The following is a 12,332-nucleotide window of genomic DNA, read 5'->3' on the forward strand; positions in this document are numbered from 1 at the left end:
CCTAGTCATATCTATGCCTTGATGCTTGGGGCCAAAGCTAAAGCTACACACACTCTCCCAGAGAAGTGGTGCCTTGGAAGAGTTATTCCATATTTGCTCCCCAGTCACTGTTACACACTGCCCCTAGGGAGGTGAACTGACCTTGGGCATGGCCTCCCGATGGTATGTGGCCTTGGCAGAACTGCTTCAAAAACTTCTCCCCATCACTTCTATACCTTGCTTAACTGTGCTAGAGCTAAAATAATACCAGACATCCCAGGAGAATGTTGCCTTGGCTGCCTAGAGCAGTTGTGCTTGTGCCGCTCTATGCCTGAGCAAAAGTGATAGTCTGTCTCCTGGGAAAACAGTACCTAGGATGCTCAGACTAGTCATGCCTCACTGGTGCCTAAGTTGAACCAGTTTTCTGCCTCTCAAAAAATTTTGTGTTGGCTGCTCAGTACTAGAAGTTCCAGACAAAGCAATTAGGAAAGTTAAAGAAATAAAGGGAATTCAATTCAAAAAGGAGGAAGCCTATTTTTTTTTCCATTTGTAAATCACATAATATTTTATGTAGAAAACCCTAAAAGCTCCAGTGGAAAAAACTCTTAAACTTACAAATTCAAGTTAAGAGAAACAAAATCAGCATATAAAAATTACCAACATTTCTATAAACTAATGACAAATTTGCAGAAATAGAAATCAAAAGCAATCCTATTTACAATATGGATAGAAAATACAAAACCTAAAATAAGTTTAAGACAGTAGGTGATAGATCCCTACAAGATATACTATATAACCTTGAAGAAAGGAACTGAAGTTTACACCAAAAAATTGAAAGGTATCTCATATTTATGGATTGGCAAAATAATATTGTAAAACTGACTGTACTAGCTAATCTATAGATTCAGTGCAATCTCTACAGCAATGACAATCTTACAAAAAAACCCAAAAATATTTCTAGAATTTATGTAAAACAACAAAAAATTGGAATAGCCAAAGCAATCCTGAATAAAAGAAAGAAAGCATCACACTACCTGACTACAAAATGTAGTACAAAGCTATAGTAACCTAAATAGCATGGTCTTAGCATACAAACAGGCACATAGACTAATAGAACTCAATAGAGAACACAGAAATAAATACATATGCATACAGCCAATTGGTTTTTGACAAAGATACCAAGAATATTTATTCAGGAAAGATCAGTGTCTTCAATAAATGGTGCTAGGCAAACTGAATATCTATATGGAGAAAAATGAAACTACATTTGTCTCAGCATATTAAAATAAAACAATATGGATTATATTCTTAACTTTGAAACCCCAAACTTTAAAACCACTAGTAAGAAAACATAGGGAAAATCCTTGAAGACATTATTTTGGGCAAGGTTTTTATAAAGCATACCTCAAAAGCCTAGACAACAAAATAGAAAATAGACAAATTATATCGTGTCATATTAAAAAGCTTTTTCACAGCAAAGTCAGCAGCCAATAGAGTGAAGAGAGAACCAGCAAATAGGGGAAAAATATTTGTAACCTGTTCATCCAAAACGATTAATATCCAGAATATACAACAGTTCCAAACTACTAAAATGCAGAAAACAAATAACCTAATTTTTTTTAAAGAGAAAATGAGTTCCTAGATCCTTGAGGATTCTCAAAAGACATACAACATCTAATACATATATGGAAAAGTGCTCAACATCATTAATCATTAGGGAAATGAGAATCCAAAACACAATGAGATTTTATTTCACAACAATAAAAGTGACTATGATCAAAGAGTCAAAAAATAACAAAGTTGGAAAAGATGCAGAGAAAAGGAAACTCTTATTTTCTGTTGGTGGAATTATGAATTAGCACAGCCATTATGGAGAACACTATGAAAGTTCTTCAAGAATATATAGATTTTGTTAGAACTCCCTATCAAGCTACCATTGTCTTTCTTGAAGAACTGGAAAAAAACACCTTACACTTCATATGGAACCAAAAAAGAGCCCACATAGCCAAGATAATTCTATGAAAAAAAAAATAACAATAAAAATAAAACAAAAAAAAGCTGGAGGCATCATGCTCCCTGACTTCAAACTATACTACAAGGCTGCAGTAATCAAAACAGCATGGTATAGACCAATAGAGCAGAACAGAGGCCCCAGAAATAATGTCACACATTTACAATCATCTGATCTTTGAGATACCTGACAAAAACAAGCAATGAGGAGATGATTCCCTATATAATAAATGGTGTTGGGAAAACTGGCTAGCCTTATGCAGAAAGCAGAAACTGGATCCCTTCCTTACACCTTATATAAAAATTTACTCCAGATAGATTAAAGATTAAAACATAAGATCTAATACCATAAAAACAGTAGAAGAAAACCTAGGCAATACCATTCAGAACATAGGCATGGACAAGGACTTCATGACTAAAACACAAAAAGCAATGGCAACAAAAGCCAAAATAGACAAATGGAATCTAATTAAACTAAAGAGCTTCTGCACAGCGACAGAAACTGTCATTAGAGTGAACTAGAAACCAACAGAATGGGAAAAATTTTTTGCAATCTACCCATCTGACAAAGGGCTAATATTCAAAATCTACAAAGAACTTAAACAAATTTACAAGAAAAAAAAACAAACAACCCTATCAAAAAGTATGCAAAGGATATGAACAGACACTTTTCAAAAGAAGACATTTATGCGCCAACAAACATGAAAAAAAAAAAAAAACTCATCATCACTGGTCGTTAGAGAATTGCAAATCAAAATCATATTGAGATACCATCTCACGCCAGCTAGAATGGCAATCATTAAAAAATCCAGAGACAACAGATGCTGGAGAGGATGTGGAGAAATAGGAATGCTTTTAGACTCTTGGTGGGAGTGTAAATTAGTTCAACCACGTGGAAGACAGTGTGTTGATTCCTCAAGGATCTAGAAGTAGAAATACCATTTGACCCAGCAACGAAATTACTGGCTATGTACCCAAAGGATTATAAATCATTCTATTATAAAGACAGATGCACATGTACATTTATTTCGGCACTCTTCACAATAGCAAAGACTTGGAACCAACCCAAATGACCATCAGTAATAGACTGGATAAGGAAAATGTGGCACATATACACCATGGAATACTATGTAGCCATAAAAATGGATGAGTTCATGTCCTTTGCAAGGGATAAAACTGGAAACAATCACTCAGAAAACCTACACAGGAACAGGAAACCAAACACCACATGATCTCACTCATAAGGGATTGTTGAACAATGAGAACACATGGACACAGAGAAGGAACATCACACACTGGGGCCTGTCAGGGGTGCTAGGGGAGGGATAGCAGGAGTGGGGTGATTGGAATGGGATAGCATTAGGAGAAATATCTAATGTAGATGACATGGTAATGGATGCAGCAACCACCATGGCACATGTATAACTATGTGGCAAACCAGCACATTCTGCACATTCTGCACATCCCAGAACTTAAAATATGATTAAAAAAAAGAAAAAAAAAAGAAAGTTTTTCAAGACAGTAAAAACGGAGCTCTCATATGACCCAGCAGTCCCACAGTTGGTTATATAACTAAAGGAAAGATAATCAATATGCCAAAGAGATATCTACACTTCCATGTTTATTGCAGCACTATTCACAATAACCAAAATATAGAATCAAGCTAAGTCTCCATCAATAGATAAATGAATAAAGAAAATGTGGTAAATATGCACAACTTGAATACTATTCAGCCATATTAAAAATGAAATTTTGTCATTGTGACATCACTGATGAATTTGGAGAATATTATATTAAATTAAATAGATCAGGCACAGAAAGACAAACACTACACTACTAGATATGTTGAAGCTGAATAATTTGGTCTTGCAGAAGTGGAGAATAGAATAGCGATTACTAGATAGTGAGAAGGGCATAGTTACTCAGAGTTTGGTGAAAACATGCAAAATTATAATTAAATAGAAGGAATAAGTTTAAATGTTCTATGGTACTGTACGTTGGTTATAATTAGTAATTAAGTATACATTTTCATATTGCTAGAAAAGCAGAATTTGAATATTCTAAGCACAAATAAATAATAAATCTTTGAGGTGAAGGGGATGCCAATTGCTTTGATTTGACCATTATAAATTGCATATGTATATCAATATCTTACGTTGTCCCCAATAAATACATAAATTTTTATGTGTCAGTTAAAAAAATAAAAGCAGAAAAAGGAGTAGATTTAGTGTTATATAAGACATGGTTCACAAAAACACTAACATTATACCATGATAAAATAATTGACTGATCCTGTCAATGTGAAAAGATAGAAATCTAAACAAAATACAGATTAATAATCTACTGGTAGAAAACAACGTTGCATAACAAAATGTTAAGACTATATAATTCGTGTGTTTGTATATTCTTGTGTATTTGTTGGTTTACACAAATTATATTTTAAAGTTAAAGTGTGGTAGGAATAATAATGGCCTTCTTGTAAGATCTACATGTGAAATCCTATATTTTGTGAATACCTTCACTTGTATGGCAAAGGTGATTACAATTATAGATGAGTTTAAGTTTGGTAATTCTTTGACCTCAAAATAGAGAGATTATCTTGGATTTTTCAGGTGGGTCCAATATAATTATAAGTCATTAGAAGTGAAATAGAGGAGAAGAAGTAGAGATTCAAAGGAAGATTTGACAATGGAAAAAGGCATAACCAAAACACCAGGGGTTAGTTCTATGTCCTGTTGCTAACTGCACAGAAGGCCGATCACTGAGACAATGAGAATTGCCAGGGGAGAAGGTCCTTATTTGGGTGACGCCAATAGAGAGACAGGGAATAAATCTCAAGCATGTCCCCAACTAACTAAATTGGAGGTTCATATAGTGGGGAAGAAATGTAGTTACCTGTGGATAAAATAAAAATTAGAGAGATAAATAAGGAAGACAAGTTGTCTGGATTTGGTGATCTGGCTAGTTTCAGTTCCCTGATACTATCTGGAAGGCCCAAGGGTCAGTTTTTCAAGAAAGTGACTTGGATAAGAAAAATACAAGTTTTAAACTTTAAAACTAGAGAGGTTAATTTCTATGTTTATTTTTCAAAATCTCTACATATCAGTTCTATTGGGGAAATGGGTAGAAAGTGATGTAATATCGCTAGCTTTGAAAATAAAGGAAGGGAATGGCTCTGGAACTTGTATAATACAAGGAAGCAGATTTTTTTCCCCAAAAATACTTAGAAAGGAATACAGCCCCGCAAATTCTGATTTTAGCCAATGAGAACCACATCAGATTTGTGATCTATAAAACCGTAAGATAATACATTTGCAGGATTTTTAAACTGCCACATTTGTAAAAATTCGTTATGGCACTATTAGAAAACAAACGTGAATTTAAAGTAAATTTAAATATTTAAACATTTTCTAAAAAAGCAGGCTTAAAATGCATTCAAAACCTTATCTTGTTCCCTATTTTAGGGATGTAGAACAGAAAGTAAGAGGATAGTGGCAGAATCTTACGTTCGGTTTCTGAACAACAGATGTCAAGATATTCCGGGAATTCAAAGGTTGAAAATATACAAATAACTAACATTTTGCTGAAATGTTAGGTAAAAAATACACAATGATAGTTTGAGAAACCGTTTTTCTATTAAAGGGTATCTACTGTGCTAAGGAGTAGGAGAAGGAGTCATTGCTCAGAGTTCCTAATCTCATAGGAAAAAAACCTTACATTTTATAACCTAAATTAGTCACAATCTTTTAATATTGACTTGAGCTGTCATATGGGTTGGCTCTGTTTCACTACTTAAATCTCATCTCAAATTATAATCCCTACAATGTCAAGAGAGAGGGACCTGGTGGGAGGTGATTGGATCCTGGGGCTAGATTTTCTCTTTGCTGTTCTTGTAATAGTGAGTGAGTTCTTATGAAAACTCATTGTTTAATAGGTGTCTGGTGCTTCCCCCTGCTGTCTCTCCCCTGCTGCCTTGTAAATAAGATGGGCCTTGCTTCCCCTTTGCCTTATGCCATGATTGTAAGTTTCCTGAGGGCTTCTAAGCCATAGGGAACTGTGGGTCAATGAAACCTCAGTTCTTTATAAATGACCCAGTCTCAGGTAGTATCTTCACAGCAATGTGAGATTGGACTAACAGAGAAGAATTGGTACTGGGAGTGGGGCACTGCTGTGAAGATAACCCGGAAATGTGGAAGCAACTTTGGAACTGGGTTACAGGAAGAGGTTGAAACAATTTGGAGGGCTCAGAAGAAGGCAGAAAATGTGGGAAGTTTGGAATTCCTGAAGAGTTGTTGAACGGTTTTGATCAAAATTCTTATAGTGATATGAACAATGAAGTCCAAGCTGATCTGGGCTCAGATAGACAAGAGAAAATTATTGGGAACTGTAGCAAAGGTCACTCATGTTATGCTTTAGCAAAGAGATTTGGGGCATTTTTCCCTGTCCTAGAGAACTGTGAAACTTTAAACTTGAGAGACATGATTTAGGGAATCTGGCTGAAGAAATTTCTAAGCAGCAAAGCATTTAAGATGTGACCTGGCTTATTCTGAAAAAGTTTAGTTATATGCGTTCAGAAAGAGATGGTCTGAAATTGGGACTTATGTTTAAAAGGAAAGCAGAGCATAAATATTTAGAAAATTTATAGCCTGACCATGTGGTAGAAATAAAAAAAACATTTTCTGGGGAGGAATTCAAGCTGGCTGCTCATATTTGCCTAAGTAACAAGGAGCTGAATGTTAATAGCCAACACAGTGGGGAACATGTCCCCAGGGCATGTCACAGAACTTCAAGGTAGCCCCTCTCATCAGATGCCAGGAGGCCTAGGAGGGAAAAATTGTTTTGTGGGCGGGCCCAGGGCCCTATTGCTCTGTGCAGCTTCAGAACTTGGTTCTCTGCCTCTCAGCCACTCTAGTTTCATTATGGCTAAAAGGGCCAAGGTATAGCTTGAGCCATGGCTTCAGAGAATGCAAACCCAAGCGTTGGTGGCTTCCATGTGGTGTTGTACCAGCTGGTGAGCAGGAAGCAATAGTTGAGATTTCAGAGGATATATGGAAATGATGAAATGTCCAGGCAGAAGTTTGCTGCAGGGGCAGAGCCCTCATGGAGAACCTCTGCTAGGGCAGTGCAGAAGGGAAAGGTGTGGTTGCAGTCTCTACACAAAGTCCCCATGGGGCACTGCAGAGTGGAGCTGTGAGAAGGGGACCACTCTCTTACAGACCACAGAAACGTAGATCCACCAAAGGCTTTCACTGTGAGCCTGGAAAAGCTGCATGCACTCAATGTCAGCCTATGAAATCAGCCACAGGGCTGTACCCTATAGAACCAAAGGGGCAGACCTGCCCAGGGCCTTGGGAATCTACTCCTTGCATGAGTGTGGCCTAGATGTGAGACATGGATTCAAAGAAGATAATTTTAATGGCTTAAGATTTAATGATTACCCTACTAGGGTATGGACTTTCATGGGGCCTGTAGCCCCTTTGTTTTGGCCAATTTCTCCCATTTCAAATGGAAAGGTGACCTGGTGGGACATGATTGGATCATGGGGGAGGATTTCCCCTTTGCTGTTCTTGTGATAGCGAGTGGGTTCTCACGAGATCTGGTTGTTTGACAAGCATCTGATGCTTACCCCTTCTCACTCTTGTTCTCTCCTGCTACCATCTAAGTCTTGCCTTGTTTCCCCTTCACTTTCCACCATGACTCTAAGTTTCCTGAGGCCTCCCCAGCCATATGAAACTGTGAGTCAGTTAAACCTCCTTTCTTTATAAATTACCCACTCTCAGGTAGTATCTTTATATCAGTGTGAGAATGTATTAATACAGACTGTCTTTTGTTTGTAGATGAACCTGAGAAGAAAGGGGATGCCACACAATGATGCATGAGAGTGAGAAGATTTTACTGTTTGTGCTTTCCAGCGTCTAGGTGCAGAAGCTCTTATTTCTCTTCTTCCTGCTGTTTGAATATCACTCCAAGATAAAAAATTCTAAAGGTATTAAGAAAAAAATATCATCCTGTGTAAGCAAAGGGAATCCTCTCTTAATATGACTTCATAACCTGAGAGACCACACTGAACCAAAGGGAACGGATAAAAACAGTAAAAAATAAAGAACTAACCAAGAAAATACAATTAGAATATACAAACAAACAAAAAACTTCAAAACTCAGAACTATGAAAAGTGTGTTTCCAATTTTTGAATTAACTTAAATAGGAACAATTATTTCTAAGAAGTAAATTTATTTTCCAAAATATAAACTGAATACAAATATTTTAGAATTTAAAGCAAAGTAAGAAAAAACTGGAAATCATATATAAAAAATCAAAGAAACATGGTCATTGAAGATGTAAATATAAAGATGAAAAACATATATGAGTAAAAAAGAGAAAAGAAAAAATAAATAAAAATGTTTCTGAGAATAATTAAGACTCTAGCATCAGAATGAAATATATCAATGTATCCCTTGACTCATTAATTTGAAATATACCTGCACATTTTCCTTTCAAAATTACTGAAATCCAAAGTAAAGGGAAAAATATACATAATAGTCAAGACATGAGGAATATTGTAAACACAAGGGAAAGACAAAAAATACTAATAGCAATGTTCATCAGAAAGTATTCAAACCACATAAGTACTATATTTTGGTATAGGCCTCAAAATAGAAGAGGTCTGGAATCAGTGGTGGGCAATGAGTCTACCTCACTGAAAATTACATCAAGGATTGAAAAATTCAAATAAAAAAATGAGCTAAAACTTATGACTACCTTATATTAAGTAAAATGTATTTACATTTAGTAAACTATTTTCAATAATTGCATAAAGGGGTGTTTTAAATAACAATACAATAGTGTTTTTTGAATTGCCATGTGGTGAGACATAGACAAACACATTAAAAAATAAATTAGGCAACTTAATTGGAAAATTCCTAAAGATTAGAAATCAAAAAATAAATATTTTAATAACCAAATCATCAGAAAATCACAAAGAATTAGCATTTTAACAATAAAAATTAGTGGTTACAGCAAAAAATACTGCAATGTTCAATACAAGAAAAGTTAAGTTTTTATTGATCAAGTAGTTATAGTTTACATTGTACACACAAAACAAATGAATCTTGGTGGAACATATATCTCAACGTGAAATAAAATAAATATAAGCATATAAAGTTTACGTTAAGGAACTAATACATTAGAATATATAGATATTAATTTGAAATAAGGAAATATTTCTTAAACTTGATGGAACAATCCCTTAGTCCAAAAGGAAAATTCGATAAAATTGATAATGTTTTATTTATCAAATTATTGTTGTCTTTTACCTGTTTATTAAATATTTAAAGAATAAAATGGCATACAGAGAATAGAATAATAAATTTGCAACAGAAATAAGAAACATAGCACCAGTTTCACGTATCTGAAAACAATTTGAAATAAAAAAGATAAAGGCAGATAATCCAATGTAAAAAATGTACAAGGGACTGAAAAGGCATATCACAAAAAATTATTTTCATATTGAGTAAATTACAAATAAGTTTAAGTCTTAGAATTATGTGTGTGATTAATTACCATTTAAAAATTCTGATAGAATGTAAGGTAAAGGTCACGTTTCATATTTTACATATAGATACCTAAAGACACCAGTACAATTTTTTAAAACAAATTATTCATTATCCTTGAATTTCCTGGTATCGTACCAGGAAAATAAAAATTGACTGAAATAGATCATTTCTAGTCTCTCTAGCCTGTCCGTATTATCAATATATCTGTTTATTTGTGGAAAACCCACTGCTTTTGCTTCTATAGTTTTATACAAAGATCTTAAGTTACTTGACATGTGTGGTTCAATTTTTTTCAAAATTATTTTAATTATTTGAAATTCTTTGAATATTAATTTAAATTATAGAATAAATTTATATATTTTGATAAAGCAGCAGAATTTTTTATTAGGATTGCATAGCACTTATGGTAAACTTAAAGAAGATTGTTATTTTAACATAGTTGAATCGTCCAATTTATTGACATATATCTCCCCATTTATTTAAATTTTCATCAAAATACGTTAACAATAATTTTAGGTTTCAGCATGCAGAACTTGAGTAGACTTTGTGTAATTTATCCATAGTTATGTAATGTTTTCAATTTTTTAAAATGATACTATAATTCACATTTGTCCTTTGGTATCATATGGAAACACTCTCAATTAATTTTTAGTTGACGAGTAATTAAATATATTTATGGTATAAATATGATATTATTTTACATGTATATATTGTAGAATAATTCAGTTGATCTAATTAGCATATTCATTACCACACATAATTTTTCTTTGTGCTGAGAACATTTAAAATCTACTCTGAACAATTTTGAAGCATGATCTGACTTATACATGGAATCAAAAAATTTGAACTTGTAGAATGTTGGTTACCAGAGATGGGGGCTATAGACGGAGGAAGGGAAGACGTTATTCAAAAAGCACAAACTTTCAGTTAAATAGGAGAAATAGCTTTTGTGTGAGCTATTGCACAGCAGGGTGACTATCATTAATAATAATATATTACATATTCTGAAATACCTTAATTTTTATATGTCAACCTTGACACTGCCAAACTCTTTCTAATTAGTGTAGATTTTTCCTTCTACATGCTTGGGGACAATGACAGTTGATGTTCACTTTTTTAATTCTGATATTATTAATTGTTGACTCAAACAGATCTCTTGAGTGAGAACATCAAAAATCGATAGACAGCCAACACGGACACCATTGTTAAAGAGGGAGAAAGCTGGGAAGCTTGTTCAAGGTCATTGGCAAGAGGATTGATCCCACGCCACAGTGTGTTGAACCCTGCTACAACACACTCCCATAGTGGACCTCTGAAATTTAACTACAGGAGTTCTCACAAACATCATAGACTTTTGGAGTGGCAAGGGAAAATACCCAGGAAACAAGCAGAGCCACGGCTTTAACCCACAAGGAGCTCAGAAGGCTTTATTGCACTTTGCAGCAGCAGCAAAATGCAACTATGGACACCAATCTCTGAAGGTTCTCTGTTTTGCTCTAAATGACGGCAGCCCCTGCCATCTGCTGGGTCAGGAGACAGCAAGGCTGTCACTGTGACATAACCAAGGTGCATCTCATCCATGTGTCCACTTGCCTGCCAACCTTTCCCAAGGCTGTCTCTCTGGCTGTTCCCATAGAAGAGTACCCATAGAAAAACTTCCATTTCCCTGCCTAACTGTTTTACTCATATCCTGAGAGCAGTTCACCCCCAAATCAGAGCTAGTGCTCAACTCCAAGAGACCAGAGGACGAATCCATAGGCTTGGTTTCAACATCCCAGGACCCAAACACTGCCCAGGGGTATTGGTTCTGTGACGTGAGCTTGAGTGTGGAAGGAGCTCCCAGTGCCAGAACATACAGGAATGTAATGTGGGTTTGTGTGATTGTATGGGAGCTAGGCACCCCTCTATCTTTGCAAGACTGGGTCAGGAATGGTGTGGCTACAGAGATGTCTCAAACAGCTCAGAGATCTTGGCACAGATGTCTTAAAGAAAGACTATCTGGTTGGGCATGCTTCTGGGGCAGATGGCCAAAGGAAGACCCATAATGTGAGAGGCGTGTGAGCTGGGCAGGCCCTATAGCCATATAATGTTATAAAAGTAATGCACTGTAGGTGCCGTACAAGTTGCACATCTGTAGTGCCGCTGCCCTGCCCAGGGATCCTCCATCCTTGATTCACTGCATCACCAGAACACCCACAAACCTACCATACAATGTGTTATGACTTTGGCAAGCACAGGGGTTGTAGATCTCCTGGTAAACTAACCTTTGACACAAATTGCCCTCAGGCAAGAGGGAGTACAGTTTACCAAAGCCCTCCTTGTGGCAAAGAAAGTGTGGATGCAGCGCCAGTAGTTGAAGGGAACACCATCCAGGCCCAGGAATGAACTTGAAGAGTAAGTCGTATCTCCCTCCACTCACTTCCCTTCCCCAAAGCACTGTTGCCCATGCATGGAAGTACAGAAAGGGCAAGCTGGCTGAGTAAGATCCTATCTGCCGGCCCTTGTTCTTAAACACCATCTAAAAATGATCCACGATTTGAAGGATGACATGGCTATATTAAGAAAGAACCAAACAGAACTTCTATCACTGAAAGATTTACTACATAAATTTTTAGATAGAATTTGGAAGCCTTAACAACAGATTAGACCAAGCAGAGGAAAGAATTTCAGAGCTCAAATTGCATTCCTTTGAATGAACTCAGTCAGACAAAAATGAAAAACCGAAAATTTTTTTTAAATGGAAAAATCTCTAAGAAACATGGACGTATGTAAAGCAACTAAACTTACTA

Source organism: Sapajus apella, unplaced genomic scaffold (assembly GCF_009761245.1).
Source record: "Sapajus apella isolate SASKATOON/1434 unplaced genomic scaffold, GSC_monkey_1.0 scaffold11, whole genome shotgun sequence".
In the NCBI taxonomy this organism is placed as follows: domain Eukaryota; kingdom Metazoa; phylum Chordata; class Mammalia; order Primates; family Cebidae; genus Sapajus; species Sapajus apella.